The sequence below is a fragment of the Toxorhynchites rutilus genome, chromosome 2, assembly GCF_029784135.1.
Source record: "Toxorhynchites rutilus septentrionalis strain SRP chromosome 2, ASM2978413v1, whole genome shotgun sequence".
In the NCBI taxonomy this organism is placed as follows: Eukaryota; Metazoa; Arthropoda; class Insecta; order Diptera; family Culicidae; genus Toxorhynchites; species Toxorhynchites rutilus.
In genome coordinates, this window is record NC_073745.1 from 16,998,600 (window position 1) to 17,019,339 (window position 20,740).

The following is a 20,740-nucleotide window of genomic DNA, read 5'->3' on the forward strand; positions in this document are numbered from 1 at the left end:
AAACAACTGTCAAACCGATCCGGAGAGAAATTGGTAAACAGTATGCTCTCTGCTTTTGCTTCGTTTTGTTTTGATCGGTTTTTTGACGCGCCGCGTGTTTTCAATGCGGCGCTTATAATATTTGCACTGAAACAAACTCTCGACAATTTCAGAAATTCTCATGAATTCATACAATGAGAGAAATAATTAGTAAATATAACGAATTTTTTGGTAAATACTATCAATCTATAGTCATTTTCGACCGTACTAATAAACACATATGTCAAGAAGAACCATGATTCGGAAGCCCAATATCGGCTACATTTTCTCGCCGAAAATGCACGTATCAGCATTATATCCTTATTATACCTCCGTATTGCCTTATGGGAACAATGAAAATTGTTAATACGCGCTTTTCTCACCAATTTTCAGATATGACAATATCCAAGCTTACTAATGTTATCGAGTAAAATATACTAATCTCTGGTAGGGATGCGGGTTTGTTGACAATATGTACAAAAAATTTGTACATTCTACTAATTTTGCATTACCAAATGTATTTAGTAGTTTTCGACCGAGGATTTTTCTAAGGGTATTCACAGGAAAATGGTTATAGCCAGGGTTGCCAATAATATTTTTCAAAAAACTGGAAGATTGCTCTTGAAAAAACTGAAAGAAAGCTGGATCCTGAAAAATCGTCTTATTTCAAGAAGTTCAGCTTTGATATATTTGAAATCATTTTTTAACCTACTCCAGGGCTTGAGAAATAGAATTATTTCGAAGCTTCGTGTATTTATATGTACAGTGGAATCCGATGACATTCTATCGAAAGAAGGTAATAATAAGCGGACGTCATACAAAGCGTTTTGTGAAAAACCCATTTTTTACGTAAATATCTTATTAAGAAGTCATTATATTCGGCTGTTTTAAAAGAATTTTATATAAAAACCAAACTTCGCTGTGTAATTACGTAAGAATAGGTGGTAGGTCAGTATAAGCGGAATCATAATAAACGGATTCTACTATAGTTCATAAAATAGCGAAATAAACCATTGATTCGAGCTGATCAAAATAACTCGAACATTACTGTAAAACAATATTTGAGAATCTTTTCTTCTTGAACCCCTAGAAAATAGGTTTTATTTGGATAAAACTTGAAAAATCTCGTATTAATTGCTCGACAATGTGATTAATTGAGATGCATGGGGACAAGGTTTCTGATTCTAGATCACTGCATCAAATCTAATCTCAATCCTCTGTTCTTTTCCTCGAATTTTGATATTTTTGTAGTGTTTCTTTTGACCATGTTCGCAGGTTCCTTTAACCATTTTGGGTAATATATCTTGTTATGAACATTGCACAATTCGTTGTTGAAATGGTAGATCAGTTGGTCTTGATTTCAGAATGTTTTGGAGAACCTAGAACACATAATATTTATATAAACTCAAAGAGAAAGTAGCACGTTGTTGCTTGCGTAGTCACCACACGCACTACGGGCTAACCGTATTGAATTCGGAAGTGTAAGCAGGAGAAAAATAACATTGAGAGTATGTGAGAAAATAAAGATCGATCCAAAGTAAATACACCTTGGATAGATCGAACGTCGATCGAAAATGTCAAAAAACAAATTTAGTCAAGGAAAAGGAAAGGTGAAGGAGGGATAATATTTATGCATTGTGAAATTATTTTACATGAAATTGGTAAAACTGAACCACACATATAAAAAACTGGATAAAACTGGAAAATATTCTAAAAAACTGGAAGATTTTGGGGTTTAACTGTTTGACTGGAAAAAACTGGAAGAATCCAGTTTAAACTGGAACATTGGCAACGCTGGTTATAGCTTAGGCGGCGGTGACACTGGATGCAGAAAAGTGGTCATACGAATTGTATGCAATAGTGAAAGTAAACAACCACATTGAGTTGTATTGGTGTGGTTACATTGCTCCCCCTTGCTTCGTTCGAATTCGCCAGTTTCTATCGAACAAAATTGTATGTTTCTCTTCGGCAGTTATCGTACAATCAAATTTACGTGTGCACTCTGAGCCAATTTCACCTTAGTCTTATTTATTTAAACTAGCTGATGTATCGACTGATTTGTTTTTTGTTTCGCCAGACATATCTCTACAGTTTCATTTTTGTCAATAATTCATAAATAAGTATATAGTATATGGCATTTCTCTTTAAATAATTGTATTTTGCTACAATTTTCCCTGAGTTTCGCGAAACTGAGCAGCAAGGTCACCGCGGATAACACAATAAAATGTTAAAATGAGCAACATTAAAAATGTATTTCAACATGAAAACTACGTTTGATTAATAAAAAAATCTTTGAAGCTTTAAAATAAACGATGAAAACTACGTTTGATTAATATGAAAATCTTTGAAACTTTTAAATATATATAAACAAATAGAAGCCTTCCTATCAAATTTTGGGAGCATTGAAATGCATGATAAACTTGTTATTTTTAACGTTAGAATTAAGTTAACAATCACGAATTTTGGACGTTTTATCGAGTTTTATGAAACAAAGAATACTATCAATTATAAAATAATTTGTTTATCTATCTTTTAACAATAAAACAATGATTGAACGGAAAAAATATTCATAATTAGAATAGTTACATGTTGATGAAGTGGGGAACTCGAACAAAAATTGTGCCATGACGTACACGATTTCAGCCCTTCTGGTTATATGAAACAAAAAAAAATCGAACAGATTCTCATGCCGCAATCGCAAGTATAAAACATGTTTTCTACGAAAGGGCAGCCGAAAAAATTGTGTTTAAAACTTTTTTTTACTTTTCCATTTTTTTTAAATAGTAATTTTTTTTTATTTTTTATTGGATTATGCATTTTAATTTCGACATAAATCGATTCGACGCTAGATTTGGGGTACAGACTAGGGGGGCGTTGCTGATTGATGGTCAGCTGCATCCCAGTAAGAAGGATTCCATGTTGGGCACACGTACAGAGCATTAGAGATAACAACATCCCAATTACGAGAACACTTGTAATATACACCTCGAGCCAACCGCGAGTAATCGGTTACATATTACTAACATAGATAATAAGAAAAACTATCAAAATACTGGCCCCGTCAGGCTAACGCCATACGAGCCTTGATAAAAATATATATTTTGGAAAAATAAATAAATAAATAGATAGATTCAGTAGAACTTAAGATATCGTGTACGCCAGTTTCGAAAAACTAGTTTCGAGAAAAACGTGATTGAAGCAGAGCTGCGATTTGTCGTGAGAATCAAGTGATGGTACTCACACAAAGATAATCAACAAATTTTGTACTGCGATTATCTTTGGTGACCATCCCAAAGTCAGTCCAATAGTGTGAGAAGAGTATTATCACAACACTAACGCATGGTGAACTTCTACTTGACGGTAGGAATCCGAGCTTCTTGGTGAGTGTCCTGTCGCTGAAATGTCAGAATAGTGCGACACTCAAAAGTCTAGCTGATGGTTTGGTGTTTGGCGATATTCACAACATTCGCCTCTTTGTGTTCGTTTTTCGTGACTAGGGATGCCAGATGTGAATATACAGTTTCATTTTAAATACAATTTGAAGAATATTGTGTTTTCAGGCATGTATTTTCTTTTCAACTTTTCAGACGGCCTTAACGTTTTTAGCGGCACTTCGCCGACTCTACGTAGTAATACACGTGTCATTTGTATTAATACTTAGTTTGTGGAATAACACGCCTTGCGTATCCCCTCTATTCCGGCTCCCGATCGGTTTTGAAATTAGAAAAATGATGCATTTTGTAACCCGTTCGACTTCGATTTTTTTACCAAATTTGTTTCTCATCATTGCAAGGATACTAAATCTACAGACATGTTCGCAATTTTACTGATATTTAATGTCCTGTCTATCCTGTTGCAAACTTATATTTTCAGTTGCAGACTGTAGGGATATGGTATTTCTTCTCTTTATGACTTGATTCCCTGCGCTTAAAACCCCTTTTTTCAAACATTACTTATTTATTCTCGCGGTTACAAAAGTATCTGCATCTCAGATTTCATCAACATTTCAGATTTTTGTCGAAGATTTAAAAAAAAATCATCTGTCATCTCTGGAGGTGATGCATTTACTCTGACAAAGGCCAACACGAAAACAACAAGTCATCAAGTATTTTTGTATTATACATCAAATATTTTTGTGTACAATTGCTCTCTGAGTTGACCGCTACCGATCGCGACAGCTGTCCAAAGTGGACTACCACAAAACGCAAGTTGCGCATCTGATTAATCTTCGCTCCCAGGGAGACTTCCCGCATCTCATGTTGTACGATCCTTCCGGGCCAGTAAGAAAACTCGCATCATGTATCTGCTGTGGAAACTTTACCAACCGGGCGTGGAACGGCTAGGCAATGAAATAATAAACTTCACAACGCCCTCGAACCGGAAGGTGGAAATCAGTATCATCAGCAGTAATTACCACATCGAGTTGAATTCATCGGTTACCGGGATATATGACAGGGTGGTCCTGTCGGATTTGATCAATCAAATTTATCCCAGCGGGTAGAGTGAATATGACACTCGTCTTGTCCGTGGTGGATTAGCTGACCAAAGATACCCAGGATGCACTGAGAAGAACCATTGAAAAGTATGTGTCTAGGTGCAGATTGATTTTGTGCGCCAATTCTACTTCACGGGTTATTCCCGCGGTGAGAAGTCGTTGCTTGGGAATAAGGGGGCCGGCTCTATCTTAGGAGGATATTCTTAAAATTTTGAATGTAATATTGTGATTTGTTTGTTTGTTGAATGTAACACTATTTGCATTTCAGCACATTCCTTCGGAGAAAAGAATTACGCTATCCTCATGCTGGAAGCTTGCAAGGTACAACAGTAACCGTTCACGGTCAACTAAGAAGTACCGGAAATTGACTGGCAAATATTCCATCGAGAAACCGCCAATCAGATTGTCCTCGAACAAAGTCCACAGAAGATGGAGGGGGTGAGCGAGCGGCTATACGAGCTGCTATTTCAAGGCGTTCTATCGAATGTTATAATCTGTGGATTGGTACCGAAGCGGAAGCATATGCCAAAAACAAATCCAAACCTTTCGTCTTGCCATTCCTCATACGTCTTTTCTAAATAGTGTAAATTACGAGCCACCTGTTAACTCCACCTTCTTGATCTAAACAACCGTCGCGATTGTCAATAATGATTGGAATTGTCTGATCACTCACATTTCTACTACCATCATACGCCACAACCACCGCTCTCGTGACGTAAAGTTGTAAACAGAGCGATCGGCAGTGAGAGGCATTGGAACCAAACGTCATTTGGTTAGGTGTCAGAAACAAAAGAGTGAGTATCACTACTGAATATTTGGATCTCACGTGCCGTGAGAGGAATTGAGTGACTATGGTCAGCTTTTTTGTGACATTGACGGTGATGGATTGCAGCTCTGGATTGAAGTTGATTCCTATGGTCGTACTAGGTTAGATACCGTATCACTAAAATGGCTATATCTCGGTAAATAATGGGATTTTCGAAAAGTCCTCGCTAGGGTATATACTTGAATGAATAAACATCAGAAATATAAAGAATTTTTCATATTTTTTTTCAAATGTCGAGGATACTGCTTTAAGGCCCTATAATTATACTTTTCTGGTTATTGGGAATTGCATGAAAATTGATTTCATCGAGGATCGTAGGATCGGAAAATTGAACTTTTAAAGTAACTCAACCATTGATATTTACTTTGATAATATTCTAGAGAAACGTTTTGAAACGTTTCTTAAACTGCAAAAGAGCTTTTGTACAATACATGACGGTCTACTCAAATGAGCATTTGCTGCAAGCGTTTTTTTTTGCTTATGTTCGACTGTTTATCATTACGTTTTTAATGGACTAACGGAGCAAATGGTTCAATCGATGCAAAGGTCATATATTTGAATCTCGGATATTTTATTGAGTTTTATCTAGTAGCTGTAAAAGACTCCAATAAGCGTCTGTTAAGGTGCTAAAAAGCCTTATATTCGAGGGTAGTCTAAAACGTAATGCACATACGTTTGTATAGGACGAACAAAAATAAATAAATTGAAGTACAAATCATTCATTCAAAATCATGTATTTATTTTTCAACAAAATCACCCCGCTAAGCATTACACATTTCTCCCAATGTGCTACAAGTTTTTTCCATTTTTTTTTCTTTCTGTATTATAGTGGCTTCCAACACTTTTGGCTGGTTCGTCACTTCATTTTCATTTCGGAAGAATGTCGGGAGTGAGAACCGAACTCGTGATCTTTAGCGTGAGCGGTATAGATGTACCACTACGCCAAATCGCCTCCTTTTTTTCCATTTTTCGTTCACCTCAGCTGTAATGATTACCCTTAGGGTTTCCCTTGAGTAGAGCAAGAATTGTTCACAGTATTCCAATCGTCGCTGTTTATTCACGTCAGTCAGAAGGCGTAGTATGCATAGCTTCGTACACCTGTTTCACATTACTGATCAAATTTTCTAAATAAAAATAACAACGCTTCATCAATTCTTTACCACCATCTTCAAACATGAAGCTAATCGTCCTTGGCCGCCCGGTGAAGCCGAATAAGTGTGGACAAGCCGCCCGGGCTTGCCGACGTACCGAAAACCGATTCGAATCATACCGAATCCAACCCGAAACAAGTCGGTCCGGATAAAAGAAAGTCGAACCAAAACAAAACGAAATAAATTCGCGTTGACAGCATTGTGCTTTGTGTGTTCGTGACGGCTTCGTGCACCCGATTGGGCTTCGGCTTCGTGCACCCGATGAGACGTCCACATTACATAACGAACCGAATGTGCCGCTTGGTACAGGCCGATCGGCATCATTCAGCATAATCTGGACGCGCCTCTACAATTGTATTGGTGTGGGTAGAAAATTGTCTGCTTTGAGCGAACAAAATGTTTTTTTTTCGCCAGTTATCGAACAGTCATATTTTCGTATGTCCGATTCAATGTCACCGCAGCCTTAGCTCCTCGTTTCCAACAGTTTTTTGTGTCTTCCTTCAGATTTCGCCTTACAATGGCCCGATATTTCTCGATTGGACGGAGCTCTAGCGTATTGAGAGGGTTCTTGTCGTTGTGTAATACGTTGTGTAATATGTAATGACTAGGCTGATTAAAAACGGGACAGGCAAGCAAAATAAAAAACAAAAAAGACATAGGAGAATTGCAGGTATAATGGACAGAGGTGGTAGAATGAACCAGTGCTTAAATTTCAATTAACTAAAAACCAATTGATACTTTTTGGACACCATATTCTTAGAACATATGAAGCTATTCGAGACCCCCTTTTATGCATGAATCAGTCGAATATTGGAAATAATAAACAAAAACAGAAATTTCTCTCACGGTAGCCATTCGGATGTAATTTTGCGCACATCGTATTTAAGGGATTTTCCTTGAAATTTAGATTATTCGAACTGATGTCTTCGACAAATCATCAGTTTGGACGACTATTATCATAATCAGTGCCATAAATTATCAAAATTTATTCACGAATGAAGGAATTAGATTTTTCCCAGTATCGGATGAATTCTCTTCACCCATTGCTCATATAAATGGTGGTGTATGCCATTTCCGGGCAATCGTGAGTAGATTCATAAAACGTAGCCGGAGTTATTCTATACATTCCATTGCCGAAACAAGAATTTTGTGTGATGAGTTGTCATTCTTTATCATTAATCGATTTCACTCACAATTGGTGACGCTGAATTTTATGCTTTGATTTTCACTAACACGCAATGATCTTCATTTTCGACCTTACGAATACCATGACGAAAAGGAAGATGCAAATGAAAAATGAACTTCATGGCAAGCTGATGTTGATGTTCATTCCACTGGGGTTCATTGATAGTGTTGTTTCATATTTATCGACTCTCGCTTGAGCAGTAGGTTATCAACACAAGGAAGGCAGAAATTCGCCGAATTTGAATGTCGTGAACGTGAATATTTTCAGCACTGATCATAATATAGGAGAGGTAAACAGTTATTTCGTTTTGTTTCAGCGATAATTGGCATTCGAAATTACTTTGTTGTTTGGGAGTAAAATGAGCCACCTCTGGACAACGACTTACAATGTTATGTTTTCTAAAGCTTATAAACCTTATCACATGTTGCTGTTCAAGGAGTTCCTTTTGTGGCTTTGCCCCTGGAAAAATAATCCTCTCCAATCGTAAACCCACCCTCTTTAGACCCAGCCTCTTGTGTTTCTCATTACTCTTTGCACGTATTAGAAAATTTCAATTGTGATTCTAGGTGAATAAGCCCAGCCTCTTTCATACATGTACTATTGTTATACTATCGTTATATTATCGTAAAAATGGGTCCTCTAACAAAGTATTTTGGCAGTTGACAAATTGTTATCAATGCGGCGAAGACTTAGGCTATTCTATTTCCACAATAGACATTATTGTGCCCTGATACCAAAATTAGGCTTGTGCAATGCACCGTAACATTTTCGGTAATTTTCGAATGTGCCAGAACAATTGATTATTCACACATATTTTTTTTGCAAACACGTTTCAGCAATTTATTTGATCTTTATTAAAATCATCGCGACGTAAAAACATCATCTGAACAAATCACTTTCCTGAAGACTAATGAGCCATCTTAGGTTGAAACTTGTGATGAGTATTACGAACAAAAAATGAAACCAACAAACTCATTAATTTTAAATCAAAATTCCAGTCACTTTCCATTCGTGGTAGTACACTTATAATCACATATTAGCTTCCACTAATCTTTTAAATTATAAGGGTTCGTCAAAGATTTTTTTTTATTCTGGGTCCACCAATTATATTTTTCTGCTGGACGAAACCCAAACCTCTCCCTTTTGTTAGACATTTATTGCACTTGCTACGTAACCAAACCGTGACGAATCGGCCCACGCGAAATGGTTCACAGCGAAAACCAACCAACATTGGGGGGGTTGAAATACAGAATGACGCTATTGAACCGTCTGCTCCCTACATTTTATGCGCACCCCCTCTCGGCGTGTTGTTTAAAAAAGGATCATAACACATTATTTTGTTCAACGTTTAGGTTTTATATCAAACGATTCGGAAAAACAGCATACCATCAATTGCCGTAGTCTGCCAAAATCTGGGGTGGTGCCATTCGCTATAGAATTCCAACAGAATCGCTTCAGCGAAGGAATTGAAAAAGCCACCCTCCATCTTTCAATCGCAGATATTGCTTTTCCACCCTCCTTATGGTATTTCCAAATGTTTCCCTCCCTTGTACTTTTTTAGTTTTCCATTGTGTAGGCCCGTAAGAAGATGGCATTCGTAGCGAAGTGTGGCGAATGCAATCTATGATACAAGATTAAATTGTGTAGGCATTTCCCGCGTCGTTGTTTTGTTTGTTTAAGTTTTCAAGGGTGGAATGCTTTCGGAAGCTGTACTTTGGGAATTCTTCAACACCAGGGCTTTATTGCCTTTGTTGAAAGATGCCAGAAGGCAACGAGAGATGCTGGAGCGATAAACTCAGTCACAGACCTGTCTCTGTAGAGCTATTTAGGTTTTACATTCCTTCTCATTAGAGGAAAACCGTCGTGCGACGCAGTAATTTCATAATTTAAGCAATACGTGTTTGGGAGTGTTTTCTTCACAGCATTTCGTTGGTGTATTTAGTTCTAGCTCCAACCATCCAACATAAACCCTGAATAACACCTCCACCATTAATTCGATACACATCTCAGATGAAACGAGATTGATGGCACAAGTAATTATTTCACTGTACCCCTATCGATGAGGCGTTTCGAAATGACTTTTCGATTTCTCGGGCAGAGTTCTATCGCGTAGAAATCTGATTTGCTACAGTCTGTCCCCTAATACAACACACATCCGGTAAACAAAAGTGTTCAACAATCTGAGTAGATTTTTACGACTCATCAACTTGCGGGCTAATGGAATTATTCCGTACTGATTGCTTTTCACAAGGAGGAAGAGGAGGCTTCCACCGGTCTCTAGGTTAAACGCCGTTTGGCTTCAAATTTTCTCGAGCAATCCGAGTGGTAACGAGAAATTGGATAGGCTTTCATTAATCCCAAATTTATCAATTTTATCTGCGCCGCATATCGTGGCTATCAAGTCCGTATATGTGATGCCCTGTCTTAATTGTACGCGAACGGAAGGATGATCCAAGAGCAGTGGCGGTGGCGGCCGCGGAGATAACATTTTATAGACGGCCTAATTCAGCGCGCATTCGATCCGGCTACCAGCATTTATATTGGTAGAGCTACAGCCACCAAGCGCCCATCGTTATTGGAGACTATAATTTCGATTGTAAATCTTATTAGCGCTTCATATTCGGTAGCCCGTCCGCATCCAAAACAGGGCCATCTGTCAACCCGTTGCTGCCTCCGATGATGGTGGCCAAATCTCGCCCTCGTTTGTTCCATGCGATAGTTTTAACAAATTTACGGCATGACAGTTCAAAGCTCTCGGGCACCACGTTACTTGGGTTTGGGATTCCGCTATCGGAGTGGGATGGAGGAGCGCGAGAAGGCTGTCGTAAATCTGAACATTCATAGAATTAGTTGGTTGGGAATTCAAACCCAAAAGAAGAAGGGTACCACCTCATTTATGCTCGAGTAGGAAGCAAAATATCTATATAAATCAATGAAATTATGTCAACAAAATTATACTAATTTGATGCTTAATTTGTTACTTCCTGTGACTTCGTCGTTTCAACAGTAATAATCAAGAACCACAGAATATTTATTGAGATTTACTACAATAATGATGCATAATAAGATGTAACTCGAATTGCAATGATAATGATTATGAAGATTTTCCCAAAAAAGATCCTCTAACATTTATGTCAAATGAGTCACTGACTTGAATCCGTCAGACTCGTTTGAAAAATGATAAGTTTGGTTCTTATTTTTATTTGCATACGCATAACATAACATAGTAAAAATTTTTTTTTTTGCAAAATTCAATTTTATTATTCAACATAATTGCCTTCGAGGGCTATACAGCGCTTATAGCGATCTTGCAACTTCTCGACACTATTTTTATATTACTCTTTCGGTTTTTCCTCAAAATAGTCCTCATTATCTCAAGTGATTACCTCAGTTTCGGTAACCACTTTATCGACGGTCTTAAATTTCTTGCCAGCGAGCATTCTCTTCAGGTCTGCGAAAAGAAAATAGTCGCTGGGAACCAGATCTGGAAAATACGGTGAATGCGGAAACAATTCGAAGCCCAATTCATGTAATTGCTTCACTCTCAATGCTGTAACTCACGAACCAATCGACCGATTGCTGTCAAATTTTTACACGTATCCATTGAAAGATGGTGCTTTGTGATAGTGAAGTAGTTTTTGCAAGAGGCGCCATCTAGACGTCAATCTTATGAACTTTTCAGCCGAACTGTTACTTACTTTCGAATTTGAGTGAAGTAAAGTTAATGTAAAGTTTTTAAATTATGATGTAGTTCAGTTAGCATTACGAGAAAAAATCATCAAATCAAAATAAATGACTGATGGTCAATGTGACTTTTCTGAGCTTCAATGACTAATTGCAATTGTTTGGTAGATATCTGACTAATTTTCGAGGTGATGACAAGTCTTTTGTAGTGCTGACAAATGCGCTTGTTTAATTGTTCCACCATTTTGCTCATTCGTTGGCTTGATGTGCCATGTTGTCAAACAACAATGATTTTTGTTTCAAGGTTGGCAGATGTCTGACCAATATACTCGCAAGTCGACTGAACATCACATTCCCAGATTTCCAGCGACGAAGATCAGTCGTTGCTTCTTGTCAGTCTTACTGATAAATTTTATTGCCTTACTGATGAGTTTTGTTCACTTAATAGGAAATTTAAAAAAGGCTTTTTTATATCACTGTCTGTCACGTGAGATGAAGATTATTTCAATTTATAACTAGATGTGTTTATATTGGTGCGTAACGTAACAACGTAATGTATGATTTTCATATGTGTATGCAAGTGCTCGTTGCAAAGATGATGAATATCGCAAAAGGGCTAAAAAAAAGGGTAGTTTAGGCCGAATTCAAGAGGAGGTAATACTCTCGAATTCGGCCTAAACTACCTTCTTCTGGTTTGTTAACAATATCCAGCTCCATTGTAAATCTCTTCGTCGAAGTCGAACGATGAGTAAACCCCTGCGCCACGGGGTGTACTTTAGAGTTCTCAACTTCAATTTCACCAGAATTCAGCTTCATGCGGTAGACCCAATTGCTACCAATAATATTACGATTGGATGGCAGATCTACCAGCTCGCACGTACCACTTGAGATCATGGACTAAAATTCTTCTTTCATGGTCTTCAGCTACTTCTCCTATTCGGATCCACTTTACTTATTTTTAAATGATGCTACATCGCATGAAGAGTTTGGTTCTTATTCTCAAAATTTATCCGCCAATAAGCTCCGGGCCGCACCGATTCTTTCGGAGTTCTGCTTCACCTGGTACAACCACTTCGCTCGCTGGGCTACCCTTCTTCTTGTTCCCACCGAATTCGATGTAAACAACATCTTTGCAGGGCTGCTGTCCGGCAATCTTGCAACATGCCCTGCTCATTGCACCCGTCTAACCTTGGCTTTCTGTATGCTGGGTTCGCCGTAGAGTTGCGCCAATTCATGGTTCATTCTATATACTCTGTTTTCCTATACACCCCCGTAACACCAAGCGATTGTGAGATTGTTCAAGCATCGTCCATGCTTCGTGCCCATATAGAACAGCCGGTCCAATCAGGGATTGGTACATGGTAAACTTCGTACGATGTCGGAGTTTTTTAGAACCTAAAAAATTTGCAGAGCCCGCGACTACCATTGACTATGCGTCTTTGAATTCCACGGCTCTTGTTGTTGTCAGGTGTTATCAACGAGTGAAGGTAGACAAATTCGACAAATTGCTCCCTTAAAGTCGACGAATATGTGTTGCGTACGGACCTGATACTCGCGTACAAAAGTACTCGCTGCTTGCATCTATTTTGTTATGCCGATTTTCCCAGGCTCCATTGTTTTGAAGTCTGTGTTAGGGAAACATTCATTCATTCCAGCGATGGTACCTCAATCGTCGCGCAATCATAACTGATTGGAATTCCGAGCGACACTCGGTTTTATACCGATTGGTGTGATTTCGATAGCCTGTTTTGAAAGCAATTCTAAGGCTATTGAAACAAGTTTTTGGATTAAAAAGTAACAAGCGGAGAACGCGTAGACATTTTATCTTTCGAATGAAGTGTATATCATACCATTTCGTTCAGTTGTTTTGGAGCTACTAACGCTCAAAAACTCGTTCTCCGGCGTAACGCCTTCGTTTTCGAAACTTTGAACTTACACCCCAGTATAGAAATGAAAGACGTAGTCCTACGTCAAAATCTGGCCTGTCGACGATGATCGGGCATGAATCCGGCCTGATAACTTCTCACGAATTTGTTTACTATTGGAAATAGACGGCGAAAGAGGATCTGAGACAGAATTTTGTAGACACCATTAATGATCGAGATTGCGCGATAGTTCCCGAAATCTAGTTTGTCACCTTTTTCATAGATGGTGCAGATTACATAATCTTTCCACTCCTCCGGCGGTTATTCTGTGTCCCATATCCTGACTATCAACCGGTGTATACACTCTACACGTTTCCCCGGATCTTCCTTGAAAAGATCCGCAGCGAACCTTCCTTACCGGCTGCTTTATGGTTCATTAGTTGGGTGATGACCTCCTTAACTTCACCCATCGTCGGGTGAGGTACATCGTTGTTGTTCATTTCACCGGTGTAGCCATCATCAATGCCGTTTTGTTCTTCTGTGTGCGCACTGTTCAGGTGCTCATCGTAGTGCTGTCTCCACCTTTCGATCACCCTGCGTTCGTTCGTCAAGATACTCCCTTGCTTGTTTCTGCAAGTTTCGGCCCGCTGTTTGGCGAGGGGTTTAGCTTCTTGAAGATCTTGTTCCGGTCCAAGGTAGCGGGTTCGTTCTGGTTCATTGCCACGATACCCATTTCGTCATCGTTGAATCGAACAAGTAGCACATTTCGCGTTGATCTCGGATGCTCTTCTGTTGTTCAATTATTCGAATTTCGTCTTTTATTTATTCTTAGTCTTCGGTGTTCAATCGTACAGACTGTAACTTGAACTAAACTAAATTTCTAATTCTGTTAATGAACACATCCTTGCTGATACAGAAATCAAAATTGTCATAAACAGCGTTAAAAGCACGAATACATGCACTAAAAGGATTGTTGAACCGGTAGTTTGTCCTGTTAGCTGGTAGTCGAAGAGCATTGTGATGTCGAAGAGTGCGAGATGGGACTTTTATGTAGATACTCTGAAGTAATGCCGGGCAATCCATACGATTCGTGAGAATGTCGAAGATAAACACTCGCTGCAGCTTCAGGCGTCTGGCTGATAATGTCTCCGAACCAATCAGCAGGCAGCGTGAGGTGTACGGTGGCAATTCGGCAGGGTTAGCCCAGGGAAGCTGACGTAGAGCGAATCGAATGAAATGCTTTTGTACTCGTTCAAGTTTCAGACCATGTGAGACGTGATAAGCTGCCCAAACTGGCGCTGCATATTTCACAACACTGCGTACTACGGAGCAGTATAGTGATTTAAGAGTATATACATCAGTGGCGACGGATGAATCCCAGTGCAGAGAATGTCTTGGCTGCAGTTGACACAACATGCTCACTGAATCTCAGCTTACTGTCCACGATCACACCTAGGTCACGTATGGAATTGACCCGCTCAAGAGCGGTCGAATCAATATGGTAACTGAATTTAACAGCAGTTTGACAGCGGGTAAAAGAGATAACTTTATCAGTTTGCAAAGCTTCACAATCCAGGACGGATTCAATCACACGGAAGATTTTCAGGTCGTCGGCAAAGAATAGTTTTGTCGATAACAAACGGTGGGCGAGATCGTTTATGTATAGAACGAAGATAAGAGGAACTCCAGATGTAATATTAAATGATGCCGAGACTTCGTGATCAACTTGTACGAAAGCTATCCGCCCGGTAAGATATGACATCAGCCAATCAACTATCCAACTTGGGAAGCCTAAATCTGAAAGTTTGTCGACAACAAGGATGTGTGGAACCACGTCGAAAGCCTTTGAGAAGTCCATGTAGATCGAATCTACTTGGCAACGGGATTCTACTGCAGAAAACAATGTGTTACTATATTCCATCAGATTGGTCATTTGGTTCTTCTTCATCATTCTCTTCTTCTACAGTCCTTCGACACATTCACATTCCAGCATATCGTTTTCTTGATGCGGTTTACGTCGGTGTTCACCAACGGTACTAGTTCCACATTCGATTCGATCGCTTTACCGTCCAAGTTTCTGTTCATTCAACAGTCCCTCACAATTTTCACATCACGACTGATTGTAAAACGATCACTTTACGTATCAAGAATACGATACACCTTATGCAGATTTGAGTAACCCACGCACATCACTTTTTTCGCGACCTCAGTTTTCTTTCTTTTCGTCGCAGGAAATCTACACCCACGTTTAACACCTGAAGATCCGGAGATCCTCCAGCGATGGCTTCTTGTTGTACCAGCGCTTGAACAGACTTGGATGGCAAACGGTTCCGAATATAGATTGCCCCTTTCGATCATCAAAGAATATATATATATATATATATATATTAGGCTGTCAAAAAAGTCCTGCGGTATTTCCGCGAGGTGTCGTTGTAAGCGCGTAGTTCTAGTTGTATTCATTGTATCGAGTCATACTATAGCTTGTTGGAAAGGTATTTTTGCGCGCTATAATATAGTCCTTGACAGTGTTTTGTTTGGTTAAGTCGTTCGTGAGTTATAGTGTCGCAAATATGGAGCAAAATAAAGAGAAAATCCGACATATTTTACAGTACTACTATGACAAAGGCAAAAATGCATCTCAAGCTGCCAATAAAATTTGTGCAGTTTATGGACCCGATACAGTTTCCATTTCCACTGCACAACGATGATTTCAACGTTTTCGTGGTCGTCGAAGATGCACCACGCTCCGGAAGGCCTGTCGTCGAAAATTGCGACAAAATCGCTGAATTAGCCGAGAAAGACCGGCATAGTAGCAGCCGTAGCATCGGCCAAGAACTGGGGATAAGTCATCAACCCGTTATTAACCATTTGAAGATGCTTGGATTCACAAAGAAGCTCGATTTATGGGTGCCACACACGTTGACGCAAAAAAACATCTTTGACCGTATCGACGCATGTGAATCGCTGGGGAATCGCAACAAAATCGACCCGTTTCTGAAGCGGATGGTGACTGGCGATGAAAAGTGGGTCACTTACGACAACGTGAAGCGCAAACGGTCGTGGTCGAAGCCCGCTGAAGCGGCTCAGACGGTGGCCAAGCCCTCATTAACGGCCAGGAAGGTTCTGCTGTGTGTTTGGTGGGATTGTCAAGGAATAATCTATTATGAGCTGCTTCCCTATGGCCAAACGCTCAATTCGGACCTGTACTGCCAACAACTGGACCGCTTGAAGGTAGCACTCATGAAGAAGAGGCCATCTTTGATAAACAGAGGCCGCATTGTCTTCCATCAGGACAACGCCAGGCCACACACTTCTTTGGTGACGCGCCAGAAGCTCCGGGAGCTCGGATGGGAGGTTCTTTTGCATCCGCCGTATAGTCCGGACCTTGCACCAAGTGACTACCACCTGTTTTTGTCCATGGCGAACGAGCTAGGTAGTCAGAATTTAGCCACAAAAGAGGCCTGTGAAAATTGGCTATCAGAGTTTTTTGCCAATAAGGAAGCGAGCTTCTATAACAGGGGTATTATAAAGTTGGCATCTCGTTGGGACCAAGTCATCGAACAAAACGGCGCATATTTGACTTAAAACAGATGATTGTAACTAATTTTATGAACAAATGAAAATTCAAAAAAAAAAATCCGCAGGACTTTTTTGACAGCCTAATATATATATGCGATATATGCGGCACGTATTCCCCGCGTAAAAAGCGACTCCAGTGTACACTCTTTTCAAGCGGTTGTTTCTGTTGGAGTTATTTTCATCGGCGATTTATTTCAGGAATCCTCCGTTCTCTGAAATCTCCAATCGCGCTTCTTATGAAGGTATACTCCTAGCCTATTACATGGATTTAGTAAAGAGCCATTTAAACCAGGTGAAATCATTCATACTGAGCATTACCAACAGGAATCGATCGATTTGAAACATTTGCTGCTTGAAAGAAGAACAAGAATACCGAAAATACCGAATTTCATGATTGTATGATGTAAATATAAACAAACCGTGTGTTTTCCAACTGTACTTTGAGTGCCGTTTTTTTCTCAAATTCTATTCCTGTTTGAGTAAAACGAATACGGTTTCATTCGTTTTCATTTCTGCTGTTTTCATTTCAGGGACGGTTTTTTTTTCTAATTTTGCTGATACGTAATACATAATCGAGTAAATGTACTCACTTTCAGATAAGCATGCTTGGAGACAGTTATAATTTTCCAAAGTTTGAATGAAAATTGTTTTTAATTGTTATTTGCATGCTTAGATCACATAGTCCTGACTCTTATCTAAAAATTTCTAAAAGAACTCCTAAAAATTTGATCAGAACTTGTGTAAAATGGACCTGAAAAGTTGCACGAATTGGCCTAACTATAAGGAGATTGATTATGTTACTGTACTGTGAGATATAAGCATAACGCTGTAATGCCGATTGCTCGCGCTTCTCAGAGAAAGCATTTAGTGTAATGAAATATTCGTTTGATTAATAGGATAAAGAACCGTGCAATGAAATATGTTTATTGTTATTTTCTGCTGATTCGATTTCTCACATGTCACTTTGCATCGAAATAGTTTTGCGCCGCGGTTTTAATTTTTCGCAGCAATTAAGATTTGTCAGTCTTCCAACTAGCAACCAATCCGCGGCTACGGCGATGGCGTCCAAAACGGCATTTCACAAGGTGCTTTAGAGTTTACTTCATGTTTTCTAAATTAGCTGTTTTCAAGGCGGATAAACTGCACGAGTTATAACTTCCATAATTCCTCACTTTCTCTCTCCCCAATTTTTATTTTCACTCTAGACAGCGATCAATTAATGCCATGTGTTAAAGCTGAGAGTTAATTTGGAATTATAAAAAAATATATTAAAAAAAAGTTATGAATAATTATGAATTTAGATATTTTCTGCCGGGAGAGGGCTTGTGTGAATTTAGCAGTGCTTCCGGGTTTATTGGTGACTTTTTCTGATTGCTGGTACGGATGGTACGAACGTATTTTATTTCTGGGAAAGTGAGATATTGTTCCGTATCGGTTGCTACCGCCGCCTCCGCCCCTAACAGTACACAACCAATTTTGAATTTTTGAATATTCAGTTTTCATCAAAAAAAAAGCAAAAGGCCCACATAGTATAATTAATGGATTATTTCTTTGGAAAAGATTTTTTTTGAGTGTTAAATATGTAATTTTGCTAAGAGAAATTTGAAACTACTTGGATAATCAATAAGTTACTCAAATTAGCAGTACATGGTGTAAACGCCTCTCCGGTTATATTCCCGATATACCCATCCGTCTATTGGAGTTCCGGATATACCTCAGCGTATTTATGTGATTTGTAGCAATTTGTATGTTTCTAATTCATCAGAAACATCTTTATAAATGCATACAACTTTAATTTACGAGCTTTTTTAAAACTTATTGCGAAGTATAAATTGCTTCCCTTGAAAATTGCCCTGCGAGTGACAAGCATGCAAACAGAGTTGAAAAAAAAATTCCCCCTGACAAATTAAATTTAAATTTTTAGTGACAAATTCAATTCAAATCTCAATGCGTCAACATGCTTCAAAAATAAATCATTTAGGGGATGAACATGAACGAATTATCGGAATGAAAAACTTTCGGTCTTACGAATTACGAATTACGAACAGCGCAGATAAAATCGATCATTCTCGACGATAAATGCTTTAAAAAAATGGTTGGTCCGATAAAGCGAATGCAGTTTCCATTCGTAGGGGAGAGCGATGCACCAGAACTTAATTCTTCCGTAATAACAAACAAATTATACCTAATTTATTGGTATTTGCTCTTCAGCAGAAGAAGAGAAAAAACAACCATGACGCGTGTGTTATTAATTTTTCGTTCTTAGTTGGTAGGGAGTTCCAGAGCCCGGAGCATCTGCCCGTGGAATATGACGAGTCTGTTACCCACTTTTGTGCAACAACGTATTTTTTACGGCCACCGCATGTGATCGTGAGTTATTTTTTCCTTCTCTCGCTCTGGTGGAATGAATAAAGTTAATGGGTTTTCACTATAAAAAGGCTGACTTCCCCTTTTGCTGGAAAAACTACTCTCCGCAGTTCAAGTGATGATTAATGATTCCGGTCTGTGGCGACTGTCGGAAGTGGTGCTGAGGTGGCCGAAAATGAAATTTCTCAGAAAAATTAATTTTCTGGCGTCTCGTTGTCATAATGGGTTTAAAATACACATTCTGAATCTATTCGGACACAAATGAAGGAATAGATAGATATCAATGGGAGCGGAGCACATATTTTCAATGACTATTCAATTTAAATTGAAGGCGTGATTGTTAGTCATTTACACCGGATTAGATGATCGGAAACGGCAGCAACGCCGTGAGGAACGCATATAAAACACCAAAACGATTTCGGATGATTTATCGATTGCACGCGAAAGGAGGGGACATTTGATGTGCTTTCCCATTGTTATGTTCCATACGGTATCTTCGAGTGGCGTTATGATATGGTCGCATACAATCGATCATAATTTATCACCTTGGAGTAGCGCGCAAAGAGGAACCAATGAAGTGGAAACGGACGCAAATGTTATTGCATCGATTAGAAACCGATAAGGGCTTTTTGAATTGGGAATCGTGTGGAATTAATTAATGTACGACGAAGTGGTCTTCTCACGAACAAAAAAAATCTTTGTGTATTATGGTTAGTCTCGTTCTCCCCTGGACCAAAAACCATTCATTAAGTTAGTTTTTGTTAACACGTTGATAAGGGAGATTTATTAAAAACATTATCTGTTATCAAAACAGTATCAGTACGATAAGGTTTCTGATTTCACAAAATTTTTACTGCTGATCACTGCAACTGGTGGTAATGCTGTCAGGCTCAGGTCAGCATCAAATTATATTGTAGAATATTTTGGAGTGATATGGTTGAAAATAGTCACTGAGTGGCTTTTCTTTTTCTATATGTGGCCTTGTTGTTTTCGCTTTCGCTTTTCGTCGAAATATCTCAATTGAACACGCTAATATTGTTGACGCGAGTTCTCGATATGAACATCGGATTCGTATTTCGTTTTTTTTTTGTATTTCTGCAATGGTGGGCGGAGTGGTCTCATTCGCTTCATCAGCAATAATTGTGTTCAAGATTGTTTAACAGAAATGATAACTTCTAGAAATATAAAGTATATTCTTATTATTGAGTTTTTTGAGATTTTATTATACTGTATGATGTCGGTGGAATTCATTTTATATGGGGGTATAGCTCAGTGGTAGAGCATTCGACTGCAGATCGAGAGGTCCCCGGTTCAAACCCGGGTGCCCCCTCGTCTCTTTTTTGTCAGTTGCTGGTTTCTTACACGTATAAGTTTTTTACACAAAAAGAATCTGAGAGATTGTTTACTGACATTTCCGTCAAAAAATGATCCATCTCGATTTTTTTTGTCAAAAATCGATACTCAGGGACTTCCGGAATACAAGGCAAAACGTATGGTTCAAGCGGCCAATGGAAATGATCATCTCGATTTTTTATTTGGAAACGTGCGGAATGTTCTTCTTCTTTCTTT

At 38.9% G+C, this 20,740-nt stretch overlaps 1 non-coding gene across 1 annotated transcript; it reads left to right on the forward strand.

The window, feature by feature from the left end:
• The first annotated feature begins 20,429 nt into the window (after window positions 1-20,429).
• Window positions 20,430-20,501, forward strand: Trnac-gca (transfer RNA cysteine (anticodon GCA)). Its single transcript has one exon. It is a non-coding gene; the product is annotated as a tRNA-Cys (tRNA).
• The last annotated feature ends 239 nt before the right edge of the window (window positions 20,502-20,740 follow it).